We start from the raw sequence: 15,377 nt of genomic DNA on the forward strand, positions 1-15,377 counted from the left end.
CTGCTTTTGCTGCATTCCATTGGTTTTGGGTCATCGTGTTTTTATTGTCATTTGTTTCTAGGTATTTTTTATTTCCTCTTTGATTTCTACAGTGATCTCTTGGTTACTTAATAGTGTATTGTTTAGCTTCCATGTGTTTGTATTTTTTACAACTTTTTTCCTGTAATTGATATCTAGTCTCATAGCATTGTGGTCAGAAAAGATACTTGATATGATTTCAGTTTTGTTAAATTTACCAAGGCTTGATTTGTGACCCAAGATGTGATCTATCCTGGAGAATGTTCCATGAGCACTTGAGAAGAAAGTGTTTTCTGTTGTTTTTGGTTGGAATGTCCTATAAATATCAATTAAGTCCACCTTGTTAATGTGTCATTTAAAGCTTGTGCTTCCTTATTTATTTTCATTTTGGATGATCTGTCCATTGGTGAAAGTGGGGTATTAAAGTCCCCTACTATTTTTGTGTTACTGTCAATTTCCCCTTTTATGGCTGTTAGAATTTACCTTATGTATTGAGGTGCTCCTATATTGGGTGCATAAATATTTACAATTGTTATATCTTCTTCTTGGATTGATCCCTTGATCATTATGTAGTGTCCTTCTTTGTCTCTTGTAATAATCTTTATTTTAAAGTCTATTTTGTCTGATATGAGAATTGCTACTCCAGCTTACTTTAGATTTCCATTTACATGGAATATCTTTTTCCATCCCCTCATTTTCAGTCTGTATGTGTCCCTAGGTCTGAAGTGGGTTTCTTGTAGACAACATATATACAGGCCTTGTTTTTGTGTCCATTCTGCCAGTCTGTGCCTTTCGGTTGGAGCATTTAATCCATTTAAATTTAAAGTAGTTATCGATATGTATATTCCTATTACCATTTTCTTAACTGTCTTGGGTTTGTTATTGTAGGTCTTTTCCTTCTCTTGTGTTTCCTACCTAGAGAAGTTCCTTTAGCTTTTGTTGTAAACCTAGTTTGGTGGTGCTGAATTCTCTTAACTTTTGCTTGTCTGTAAAGGTTTGAATTTCTCCATCGAATGTGAATGAGATCCTTGCTAGATAGAGTAATCTTGGTTGTACTTTTTTCCCTTTCTTTACTTTAAATATGTCCTGCCACTCCCTTCTGGCTTGCAGAGTTTCTGCTGAAAGATCAACTGTAAACCTTGTGGGGATTCCCTTGTATGTTATTTGTTTCTTTTCCCTTGCTTCTTTTAATATTTTTTCTTTGTATTTAATTTTTGATAGTTTGATTAATATGTGTCTTTGCATGTTTCTCTTTGGATTTATCCTGCATGGGACTCTCTGCGTTTCCTGGACTTGATTGACTCTTTCCTTTCCCATGTTAGGGAAGTTTTCAACTATAATCTCTTCAAATATTTTCTCAGACCCTTTCTTTTTCTCTTCTTCTTCTGGGATGCCTATAATTCGAATGTTGGTGTGTTTAATGTTGTCCCTGAGGTCTCTGAGACTGTCCTCAATTCTTTTCATTCTTTTTCCTTTATTCTGCTGTGCAGTAGTTATTTCCACTATTTTATATCCCAGGTCACTTATCCATTCTTCTGCCTCAGTTATTCTGCTATTGATTCCTTCTAGAGAATTTTTAATTTCATTTATTGTGTTGTTCATCATTGTTTGTTTGCTCTTTAGTTCTTGTTAATGTTTCTTGTATTTTCTCCATTCTATTTCCAAGATTTTGGATCATCTTTATTATCATTACTCTGAATTCTTTTTCAGGTAGAGTGCGTATTTTCTCTCCATTTGTTTGGTCTGGTGAGTTTTTACCGTGCTCCTTCATTTGCTGCATATTTCTCTGTCTTCTCATTTTGTTTAACTTACTGTGTTTGGGGTCTCCTTTTCACAGGCTGTAGGTTCATAGTTCCTGTTGTTTCTGGTGTCTTCCCCCAGTGGGTGAGGTTGGTTCAGTGGATTGTGTAGGCTTCCTGGTGGAGGGGACTGGTCCCTGTATTCTGGTGAGTGGGGCTGGATCTTGTCTTTTGTTGGGCAGGGCCGCATTCTGTGGTGTGTTTTGGCATGTCTGTGAGCTTAGTATGATTCTAGGCAACCTCTCTGCTAATGGGTGGGGTTGTGTTCCTGTCTTGCTTGTGTTTGGCATGGAGTATACAGCACTGGAGTTTGCTGGACGTTGGGTGGAGCTGGGTTGTAGCATTGAGACGGAGTTCTCTGGGAGAGCTCTCGCTGATTGATGTTACATTGGGGCCGGGAGGTCTCTGGTGGTCCAGTGTCCTGAACTCGGCTCTCCCACCTCAGGCACTCAGGCCTGACACCAGGCCGGAGCACCAAGACCCTGTCAGCCACATGGCTTCTATGCTGACAGCATCCTCTGGGAGCCTGGCACTGTTCTGGCTGGTGAGACCTGAGTAAACTCAGTAAGGTCGCCACCCACAGCCGTTCTGTGGTAACATTTCCTCTGTCTATATATATTTTTAAATTTTTTGTTTCCTTGTATCTGCCTTCTAGATGTAAAAGGTCACGATGAGGTCATAGAGGTCTTGTTTTAGAAAAGCAGCCACTGACTATGAACAGGCTCTCAGAGAAAGTCTAAACAGTAACACATTGTTAGGATGTCATGAGGCATCATAAAAATATGCCCCCAAATCTCTACATTTCGAAAGTGATAATTAGATGCCAAAAGCAATGTTGCGTGTCTCAGAATCAACAGAATTGCTAGGAACTTCTCTAAGATAATAGATAGGTATAAACATTTTTTAATTACAAAATTTTTAACATGAGAATTTGGCCAGGTATATGGAAAGTAAATGAAAGTATAAAACAATTAGTAGTTTCACTAGAGGTAAAGAGACTCTTCTGGTAGACATCAAGCCTTCTTGTTTGAAAAGAGAGACAATGAATCTGTATCACAGAGTGTCTTGCTTTCTGAACAATAGAATATCTACATACCTTGGTATAAAGGGAACCTTTTACCAAGTTATCATGGACTCAATCTTAGTTTCTGGTAAAGGGATATCTCACTTTATTGAGGACTCTGAGGAGGAAAGGGTTTTCCCTGGGGCCTAGAGGTTATACCGTAAAAGCCAGGCCCCATTCTCTAATCCTTGCAACAATTCCGTTCTGCAAGAGAGGACACTGAGGTTCTGAGAGCTGGAATAACTTGGTAGAGGTAGATTTGAATCCACCTCTGTCTGCCTCTGATGCTTTGTTTCCTTACCCCATCTTGTGACTTCCCTGTGATGACTCCCCCTTCTGTTTAGCACCTGACCTTGCCACATGTGTTCCATGCAGAGCCCTGATGATCATCCAAGCCTGACTTGGGGGAGTTGGGAGATAGAACTTGAGAAGTGACAATCAAACTTCTCCCATGTGATTGAAGACTGACAGGTTCTTGAGGCATATGTCAATGTACACTGTGTTTCAAATGCTTTACATATTTTAGCTTGATTAATCTTCACCCAATCCTATGTGGTAGGTGCTATTAGTATCATTCCCATTTTAAAGATTATTTGCCTAAGGTCACACAACTAGTAATTGGTGGAGGTTGCATTTGAAACCAGGTAGTCTGATTCCAAAGCATGTGCTTTTCACCATTATGCAATACATACATACATATAGATAGTTGTTTTTATTTCCTTCTCCTATAGATGCCTAACCAGTTTTCAATAGTGTAGAGACTGGTTGTCTATTTTACAGATTGTAGCATCATCTCATTTTTTCTATAGTATTTTTTGTTTATCTCATGAAAATTTCATCAGAGCATATATTATTTAGACACATGTTTGGGAAATTTAAGACCATTCATTTAGTAAATATATAGTTAATGAGCACCTACTCTGTCCAAAGCATTGTTCCAGGAAATGACCAAAAAAATACAAAGATATGATATCAGAGTCTCTAACCTTGAGTTGATTATTATCTAAAGGGAAGATTAGATAAGAGGTAGAGCAAGAGAAAGGGCATAAAAATGATATACACAAAGTCTAGGGTGAATCAACTAAGTGATCACAACTTACTGCTGAGTTGAACAGAAGGGCTTCTAGGAGGCTCAGTGTATCAGAAGGATTTGGGCAGCAGGAATGAGTGTATGCTCTGTGCTGTAGTCACACTGCCACACTCTCAGTTTCTCTTTCCTGAACATTTCCGTGAGTTTCCCTTCTTAAATGTTTCGGTAATTCTGGGTGTTCTGAGTGTCTTTTTTTTTTCTTTGCACTTATCAGAGTTGCAATTTTACATGAATCTGTGGTATTTGATTAATATCTGTCTTCCCACTGGTTTAAAAACTCCATGAGGGCAGGGGCTGTGCTGCTTTTGCTCATGTTTGAATCCCTACTGTCTAGCAAAAGTGCCTGGTACGTAATAAGTACTGAATAAACACTGGGTGAGCCCGTGGAGCCAGGGATTTAAGTAGGGGGAGAAACCATATGAACAAAAGAAAAGTGGGAAGGTAATAAGGGGTTCACTAAAGGGAGAGCCAGTTTACAGGGAGCTGTAGCTGGGAAATATATTGAGATCATGCTAAGGAGGGCCTGGAATGCCAGAGTGAAATGGCTATATTAAGTTGGGAAAGGTCTTGGGGAAAGACCACCAGAGTAGCAGTATGAACATAGCTGAAGGCTTATCAGGGGGCGGTGTAGAGGACAGATTAACAAGGAAAATCAATAAGGTTCCTAGAGGGGTCTCTATCCAAAAGCATGATCCTTCCTCCCACTATATCTGTATTAGACAGGCTTCTCCAGAGAAACAGAACAAGTAAGATGGGTATATACACATACATATATATAATATATACATTATATGTATAAAATATGTTATACAATATATAAAAATATAGATAGATTGATTGATAATGTATTATGATGAATTGGCTAGCATGTTTATATAGGCTGAGAAGTTCCACAGTCTGTGGTCTGGAAGCTGGAGACCCAGGAAAGCTGGTGGTGTAATTCAGTCCAAGTCTAAAGATCTGAGAACTAGGGGAGTCGTCAATGGTATAAATCCCAGTTTGAGAGCTGGAGAAGATGAGATGAGACATACAGGAAGCACCTTCCTCCACCTTTTGTTCTATTCAAGCCTGCAATGGATTGGCTGATACCTATCTACACTGGGGAGGGCAATCTGCTTTACTGAGTCCACTGGATACAAATGCTAAACTCATCCAGAAACACTCTTATAGACATAGCCAGAAATAATGTTTAATCTAGGCACTCTGTGGCAGGTCAAGTTGACAAAATTAACCATCACTACATTCTAAGCTGCCAAAGTTCTGAAGGCCAGGTCAGTGCATTCCCCATTTCCTTCCCTCTGGGTCATGTGCATTGATACTTCTTCTGTATAAATTTGCCAAAGACAAAAACTAGTAATCCCAACTACATGTCACTTAATCATGTAGTGATTTACCTTTTGCGACTAAGAGACTTGTTACAACAGGACACGGACTATATCAAGGGCAGATAAGGAGCCAGCTATGTCTTCAGCAGACCATGTAGGTTGCTCAGGGCATACCCTCTTTTCTGTCACTGCTGCATTTTCACTGCTGCTCTGACGTATGAATTGCAGCCCCAAAAGGGGTGTCACTGGCAGAGGCCTTGCTGGTGAAAACTCAAATCCCAGAGACTCCAACTCATTTCTTTCTTCAGTTCATGGTTCCAGTATCTTCAGAATTGATGGACTATTGCTCAGAGTGACGTCTGGTTTCTTATTCATTGGTCAGCTCAAGCCTGGGATAATATGCACTGTTCTATCAGTGTGACTCTGGGCTGGAGAAAGAGTTCTCTCTGTGAGGAGAGTAGAGAGCTTTATGGAAGCCATGGAAGGAGACTGGAAGTGACCTAACAGATTAATCTAGATCATTTGATGCCACATATTTAAGAGGAATGGACAATTTAAGCAAGAGGACAATAGCCTCAAATTCTGCAGGCAAATAAGGAGATTGGAGGGCTTAGAAAATATTGCAAAATTTGATCACAATAAAAGTATGGAGCAGAAACCAGACTGTAAGGGGTTAAGGAGTGAAAGCAAGGCCTGGGAGGCCATAGATGCAGACTAATTTTCAAGAATTTTGACAGTGAAGAAAAGAGAATGCTATGGTAATTGCTTGATGGGTCAACCCTATACAGGGAAAAATTTTAGAACAGAGACAATCTGAACACGTAAGTAGAGGAGATGAAAAAACAAGAAAATTCAAAGTATACACTAAGAATTATTCATGAAAAATTGCTTTAGAATTGGTATTAAAGCAGTAAGATGAAGACCAATATTCCTAATTAGGGTGGAGATGATTCCTCCTCTGAGTCAGAAGACATGAGATGAAATTGATGGAAGATACAGAAAGAGTTTCCAGAGGAGAAAAGCAATACGAAAATGTTTCCACTGAACTATCTCAGTCTTAACAGTAATAATACAAACCAAAGCCATTTTTCATAATCAAAAGAAACACATTTAACACTATACAATACAGATGGCTGAATGCTTATATTAACTATGTCTTATTTTCTGTGTTCTGATGCTTTAACATTATGACCCTTGCTGACCCTGGAGGGACTGCTTTTCCCAGGGTTAGCTAATTCTTTGATAAACAACTCGCCAGTGAGTATGCTTTTCAAATGTAACTCAACCAAATCAGAGCCCACATCCCCAGCCACCTCCTTCACTCTGGGTTCTAATACTCCGGGTCATTATCCACCTGCCCTAATTACCCACGGGGCAGATACCAGACAACTAGGAACAGCCCCTATGCCCCAGAGCCCATTGAAATTATTCAAACTAGCCAGTCCTAAATCTGCTTACCCTGCCTCACCCATTGCTTACTGTGGAAGCCCTAGAAAAGGCTCTTCCTCACATTTTGCCCCCTCGCTCTGCCTCCTGACTGACCCTGGTGTTTCCTCATGTGGCCCCTCCATGGTGTTATGTGCCCCCTCCACTTGGGAGCTGTGATCGACAAGCTGTCTTTTCAACGGCAATTGTCTCTTGATCTGTTAGGCTTACCATACCTAAATAACCACAAAACCAAGGAAAACAATACCTTATAATTATAGACCTTACACTAATACTTCACATACTTAATTCATAAAGCAGGTAGGCTTAGAAGGCAGTTTGCAAAAGGATAAGGAATAATTGTTTTCCAAGTTAAGTTTGAGGACTTATTGGGTTGGCCAAAATGTTGTTCAAGTTTTTCCATAAGATTTTATGGAAAAACCCAAACGAACCTTTTGGCCAACCCAGTATATCATTGTGGACATCTCCTATGTTGGAACCATCATAAATGATATCAATTTGTGATGAAATTTAAACATGCATTTTTAAATACAGAAGTCGAGGCATGTGCCAAATTTGAAAATATCTGTGTAATTCATGCATCACAATTCTAAGGTTTGTAAAGAGCGTAGCTGGACTGATAGTAACAAAGAAGCTGGATGTGACTTTCTGCATTAAATAGGACACCATCTCCACCAAATGCCCTGTGTACAGAGTCAACAACTGAGTGAGGAGGCTATTAGTGGGCCTCTCAAATTACAGCTACATCCTTTCTGTCCACTTTCATTTGCTCTTAATTCATGGCACCAATCCTGTTTTGGAAGCAATCTTCTTTTTGATGGATTGAAACACAAACTTGTTTTACACTGATTCTGAGTAAGGGTCTAGAGATGTCACTTTTCTGTTGCATCTAATATCATCAACTAGTGCTCTTAAAAAGAAAGACCTGAACCAGCAGTGTACGATGTAAGCACACAGTAAGTGATGAGCTTTAGACTGCACTGAACCATTACTTACTGTTCTGCAGATAATAATAATAGTGATGTGGCCAAACCATTTATACAATCAGCCTGTTATATTAAATTACATGTATTCCCTATCTCCCCTGAGTAGCTTTGTCATAACAAGTGGCGACTTTTATAAATTTATAATTACTGGTAACTTTTAAATATTGTACCAATTACAAAAGTTTACCCCCAAAGCTCTAATTGGAAGGTTGATGGTTAATGGGGTGACTCAGCTTCTAGCAGGATTACAGGTTGAAGCTATATGGATGAAACACAGTATCTGAACCTGCCACTTTAGCTTTACTGATGATTTTTATAATTCTGATTAGTTTGATATTGCTTAATAGATCCGCTATTTCACTTACCTAAATGTTCTAAAGGATGGATGCCATGAAGCAATTAATCTAGAAAACAAGTGCATTGAGAGAAAAATTATCTTTGGCTTTTATTTTTTTAGTATCAACATCATGCTTTGATTTTGATTGTTTATAAAAACAGTTGTCTCATCTACATCAAACCCAATAAATGTGAATAAAAGGGAAGTTTTACAAAGCCAGCTGTGAAAGTATTTAATGCTGTAGTTGTAGTGCTGAATTTTTACCATTTAAAAATACGAAACATCACTTACACATTTCTCTAGTTGAACTTATGTGCGAGTTAATAAGATGTCCTTTGTAACTCATAAAGTGAGTTTTAGTGAAGTGTTTGGTTAGGCTTCTGAAAAGGCTGTCATCTTAAGGGTGTATTATTTCTATGATTTTTGAAATCTTCTTACACTTGTGAACTCTATGAAGACTACACAATTAAACTATATTTTTTCAAAGTTACGTATCTTCTGTTTTTGAAAATTCTGGAAAAGCTCTCTGTGATGAAATTGTAGCTGATTTACCTGCTAAAGCTATATTTTTTCAAAGTTAAACTATATTTTTTCAAAGTTACGTATCTTCTGTTTTTAAAAATTCTGGAAAAGCTGTGATGAAATTGTAGCTGATTTACCTGCTAAAGCCTTCTACTCTGCTGAGCATGAAGACCCCGTGGTCCTTGAGAGCACTGTCATGTTTTTTCATTTAGCATAATGTTTTACTTAATATTCAGAAAGGACCTTAGTCATTCAAGAAAATCTAGATCATGAGCTGAATAATTAAGACAATTTTATTACTGCCTGGGGGTTTATCTGAAGAAGATGGTTTTTCCTTTGGTTTGTTGATGTATCAGCCTCCAGAAATACAACGGTAAACATGCAAAACAAGAATGGGGTGTACTTGGCATTTAAACTTATTCATTATTCAATCATTTGTTTACCAAATTAATTTTACCAAACAGTGACAATAACACCAGAATAAGAATCTGGGTGCTGTTGTTTATGGGCAAAAACAAAGAACAAAAACCTTTAACAAGCAAACAGACTAACACACTCTTAGATTTCTTTTTCTGGAATAGCACTATATTGGAGAAGACAGAGTAGGGAGTCTAAAGGGGGGGGGGGCGGTCACTGAAAGAGTGACATTCTGACCCTTTGGAAGTACCTCATTTCTCTCAAACTGTGCGAATTAACATAGGAAAATGTACTTTTCCCTTTCAGTAAACAACACCCTAAGTCAGCAGTCCACACTTTTCTGTAGTGGGCCAGATAGCAAATATGTTGTCACTATACAACTCTGCCACTGCAGAGTGAAAGCAACCAGAGACAATACGTAAATGAATAGTGTGACTCTATTCCAATAAAACTTTATTTTTGAACTCTTAAATTTGAATTTTGTATTATTTTCATGTGCCACAAAGTATAATTCTTCTTTTGATTTTTCTTTCAACCATTTAAAAACATGAAACTATTCTCAGCTCACTGGCTGTACAAAAACAGAGCATCCTGGATTTGACCCTTGGGCAGTAGTTTGTTGACCCCTGCCCTAAATAATAATCTTATAAGAAATCCCATATACACACATGTATATATATTTATACATTCTAACATTTTTTGCCAGAAAATCAAACTTAAATTACACTTCTGTTTTCACTAAACACAATGCTTGTAAATATGTCCAACTCACAGCCCAAATAAAGACTATAATCTTTTCACATCTGTGGCAGAACCCCAGACAAAGAGTTCCCCAAGTTCTATCTGAGTTTCTCTGCATTATGCATAAGCTTTCTTTAGTCTCATTTGCAATTTTTTAATTCACTGGAGACGTGGTACATGGCCATAACCTCTTTCCTCCTCCTTTCTCTCTTTCTTTATCCTTTCTCTTTCCCTACTTACATCAATTTTAGGCTTCACAGGACAAAGGGATTTTAATTTGATACAACACAGCAAGGGAGAAAATGGCAGAGGGAAGGGAACTATGGGGCTAGGAAGGTGAGAGATGAAAGGAAAAGATGAAAAAGAGAAGCACAAAAAGGAGGTGGTTTTTCATTCAAGTCAGAAAAGGATGTGTTCAGAGAAGTGGAATACTGTTTCCTGCACTTTTCATTGCCACTTCTCCTTCTCCTCTCCCCATTTCTCCTGCCTCACCCCCAACTTGCTCATTTACCCTCATCTGCTAGCTCAGCCCTATTTCTCGTCTGCACAAAACTTCCTACTTCCTCTCTCTGAACGTCTTACCTGATTCTCTCTTTCAATCCTATTTCTTCCTTTATTCTTCGCTTCTCAGCACTGACCTTGGGCTCATCATCTTGAATGTGTCACTACAACTTGCCTTTCACCTCTCTCTGCTTCCAAACTCTCCAGGTAACTACCCCAAAGGCCGCACACCCAGCCTCTGTGGAATGACTGGGCCTCTCAGAGCAGCGTCAGGTGCTCTTAAGTCCAGGCCTCCTCCCCCAGGAAGCATCATGGCGGCAGTATGAATTTTCCCCTATGTGTTTTCAGAAACAAATGGTACAACTGAGCTTGTACATTTACACGGCAGATGACTATTCTGGCTCCACTAATTTGCTTTTTAAATACAGAATTTAGCTTTTATCACTCTTTCCCATATATTTGTTGACTTGTCTGAGTATTGGGGAACTTGCATGTACTGGTGATACCACTGTAGAATTCAAACTAATGGGTTCAGTTCCACTATTTTTTTCTAATAAATGGACTCATTAATGAAAAACATTAAAAATTACTTCATTGTAAAAATTTTAGGTGTCAAGTAACATGTTCACTGGTAAGAATTCAGAGTATACATATGAGCAAGCAAAAGTCAGAAATCACCCCAAGTTCTCTTTCCCATATGTAATCATTGTAAACATTTTGGTGTAAAATCTTCCAGAGTTTTATATAAACCTTAATATGGATTGATTTATACATGTGTATTAGTCATAATTTGATCAAAGAAGCAGAACCATTTGGAGATATACATAAAATAAGGGATTTGACCTTTCCCAATTATGGGAGCTGGTTAAATACTCTCTCTCTGCTTTTGTTTTTGTGTCTGGTGCTGGAGAGTGAAGACCTATCAAGCTAGATACAATCTCTGACCCTCAATTTTCTCATTTGTAAAATGGGAATAGTACTTACTTAACAAGGTTGTTATAAGTATTAATATCAGTGTTAAATGAAATAATGTAGTAATATGCTTTATCTTAGTTCCTAGTTTGCAGGAAGAGCTCAATATATTTCACCAATAATTATTATTAATAATTATGGTTATAACATTTTCTAGCACCGACATTTACTAGCTATGGACAAGTTATGTAGCTTTTCTGAGGCTCAGTTTCTTACCTGTAAAACAGAGCTGTTAATACTTATTTCAAAGTGCTGTTATGAGAGTTAAATAAGAAAGTAAATCCAAAAACAAAGTCTTGCATAAAAAGAGTACTCAGTGAAAGTCTACAGTTCTCCTAATGCTAAGGTTGCTTTAGCTTCATTAGCAGCCCTGCCATGTCATTATTTCATATTGAGCTTGTCATCATTTAAATCCTTGGAGTTTCTTTTACCTGATGGTGAAATATCTCTGCCATCCTACACTTGAAAAACTTTGTTTATCCAGCTCAACACAGGATTTTACATTTGTCTTTGTTCTCTTTCATTGTAGTAAATTTCTGTCCCATATCTCAGAAGGCCCAGATTTTTTTTCAGATGTGATTCTGGGTCCAGTATATTATTCTTCCTTAGTTTTCATGTTTCCTACCAATTCATCTAAGATATTAGGCTGAGCCTTGTAAAACTGCTGTTTTTGTAGGGCAAAAATGGTCACACATGGGCAGTAGTATACGGTTCAACCTAATATTTATTACAAGGTTGAATAGAATAGAACCAAGGACTTGATTGTGAACTAACTTTTTATTAGTAGTCTTGACCTTTTATGGGTCATGAATCTGTTTGAGAATCTGATGGAAGCTATTAAATTTTTTACTAGGAACGCACATACACACACACACACACACACTTCTTAATACCATCTTTTTATTGCACTGGATATTCATTTCCTTCATGGAGATATAATATAAAACACATTTTAAAAAGGCCTCTCTTATTCTCAACTTTAATGTAAAAAATGTTTATTGCTTTAAAAATTATAGTAATATAAATTATGTTTAAAACCCAAAATGTAAACCTTAATTGTGTTCAACTTTAAATTTCAATGAGAAAGCACATATTTTTGGCTTGGATAAGAAGTAAACACTGTGGAGTGAACTTACATGGCTCTGCGAAAATCATCTTTTGACAATCAATTCTGAGTTTTCATTTCTGTGTCTACAGATGCTGGAACCTTGTAATGACAAATGTCTGTAATAGCAAAAAAAAAAAAAGAAAAGGAATCAGAACTCCCATTACTGGTTTTGCTAGATGGAATAGGCTCATTTCAAGGAGCAATGGAATTTCCGAGGTCTTAAGGTAGAATTTATATCATACCACATCCATTACTGTCAAGTCAGGGAGGTGAATTTTCATAAGTCCTGCCAATCAGCACAGTAAGCATTATGACTGCACATCTCACTTTCAGGTCATCTGAGGAGAAGTAACCTTCCAAAAACTTCTGTGGCATTTCCAGGTGTTGGTAGATTCTGGTTTTCTTAAAAAATGAGCTTTGTTACTTTTGATTTCAGCTTACAGAACCACTTTCTCCAGCAAAGGAGAGTTTTCAGTTTGTCTCTGATCTTTCGTTACAGAATCTGTTTGGTTGAAAGGCCTCATATGTTTAAAACAGTATCTGTCAGTGCTTTGTGACCACCTAGAGAGGTGGGATAGGGAGAGTGGGAGGGAGGCCCAAGAGGGAGGAGATCTGGGGATATATGTATACGTATAGCTGATTCACTTTGTTATAAAGCAGAAACTAACACAACATTGTAAAAGCAATTATACTCCAATAAAGATGCTTAAAAAAAAAAACAGGGCAGGAATACCTTGGAGATATTGTGTGTTCAGTTCCCAACCACCGCAATAAAGCAAATATTGCAATAAAGTGCAGTGAAAGTGAGTCACACACACACAAAACAAACAAAAACAAACAAAAAACAAAAACCGTATCTATAATGCTGACTCTAGGGCCTTAATGGAAAGGTTTATATTATTCCTGTGGCCGAAAATATTTGTCAGAATGACATCCTCCATAACAAATGGTTCTGTGAGTGAATTTCTTCTGTCAGATAAGAATGGTGATGGGTAGGGATGGCTCTGTCCAAAGTTAATCTGTCTTGTATTGAAGACCCTTTCTTCTATGTATCAAATGAAAGAACTCCATATTCTGCTCCTCTATCTTGGCAAAACTTCTTGGCAAGGTGATTTAGGTCTTCAGTCATGATGAGGATGTCTTTCACAGCAGTAGCCAAATGTTTCAGGCTGTTGATAGTCTCTCACATGAATGCATTCTCATATGCAACACTGCGTTCGTAATTATGGGTGGAATTGATCTCATTATTCCCCTTTTTATCAACCCACGTGGTAAGTGTTGCCTAAAAATCCTTAAGGACAGGTATCCTGCAGAAGTGCCCTTATTTGTTACCTCTCATAGAGAAAGAAGACGAACGTTACTTACCTTCTCAAGCCACAAGAATGACATAATTATTACGTGGTTTATTATAGTTCTTGAAAGATGAACAGTCGTAAGCATGTTCCAAATAAAACTCTCTAGTTGATAAGACATAATCATATTTCATTATTAATAACAAGTTAATCTGCAAATGCTTGCATTAACTGTCTTATCATTATTATAAATCATCATGGTTATTGATAACTGCAGCAACTTTGTTCAAAATTTGTCTTTCAGATCCCCCTTATAAATAAATGGCACTTAGCCAATCCCCCAGTTGGCTAAGCCTTCACCAAGATAGTTTGTCCATTCTACATTCATTTTTATTTATGATCCCAACTTACATTGTGGTTATATGTTTTGTTCCAAATTTTTTTCCCATAGGCCAAGCTAATCTTAATATGGTTATTATTTCCATCTTGTTTTTGCCTTTATTGAACATTGTCCATTGTAGAATTTATTCTCTTCCCTGACTTCTTCCTCCTACAGGCTAAAATGTATTGTTACTTCTCTCCCAACAATCCCAAAAAGAGCAGTGGTCAAAGTTTCTACCTGGCCAGCTGTCTATACTACACTTTTTATAAGATGATCTGTATATGGGCCTCCATTCTTAAGTTCAGAGATTTTCTTGGGAATAACATTTGATGTATAGCACTATTAATTATTCCCTCATGAGTAGATATGTTTCTGTCTGAAAATGATTCTCTCCCATTCTGCATTTCTACCCATGAATGCCTACTACAAAGTGTCAGTATTCATAGGTGGTATTTACTTATTAGTATCTAGAATTTAATTTTAACTGTTTAAAACAGTTACTCAGTGAGTAGCTTATGAAAATTACAGAAAATGAGTATTTCTTATTTTCTGTTACTTCAAACCTCCTATACAATCATCTTTATATATTATTCTTATTGCTCATCATAATTCTTTTTTCTCTCTTTCCTGAAAATATTACTTTAAAGCCTTTGTAATCAAGTTAGTGATCTCCTGGAATCACAATTTCCTTAGACTTTTAAAAATGATCTTTGACCCTTTTCAGGGACCCAATTCAATTATTGCAAGAATATAATTTTCAAGAGTTTTAAGCCATGGAATCCTTATTTCCCTTAAAGAAAATCTTGTTCAGAGCCCTTTTATGTAAAATATATAAACGTGAAGGTTTTCTAGTTGAAGGGTGTTGCAGGTCGGGGTGCCAGATGGGAAGGCTTTTTCTAAGTGATGCTCCGTGGCTCCAGATCGCCTGCAGAGTGCAGCTTGAGAACCAGTTTTGCAAGCCATGCTCAAATTAAGCAAACTCTTTTCTTTTTATGGCAGTTTCTTTCTTTCTTCTCTGACTATTTATTGAACACTCACCATTTACAGAACATTGTGCTATGCACTCCTTATACCCTACTCTCATTTCCAAAGTGGCATCTTTCTATCAAAACAGTAAATAAAAACACAACATCCTCAGAAATCACTAGGAATCTATTCTGGGCAGCTTCTGGTGGTTACAGTCTTTCCGATATAAATAAGCACACACACAAAAACCAGTTTTTCCTTTTTAAAGATTATGTATCTGCGCCACTGAGCTGGGGGCTTGGCACATAATGTAGTGAATGTGACTGCCACAGAGGAAAGCTCAGGTCCTCTAGTTGTATCTCCTTCCGTGACCCAGACCCCAAGCGAGAGGACTTGGTGTGCCACGCACACA

Source organism: Balaenoptera borealis (assembly GCF_965194805.1).
Source record: "Balaenoptera borealis genome assembly, chromosome: 6".
Taxonomy (NCBI): domain Eukaryota; kingdom Metazoa; phylum Chordata; class Mammalia; order Artiodactyla; family Balaenopteridae; genus Balaenoptera; species Balaenoptera borealis.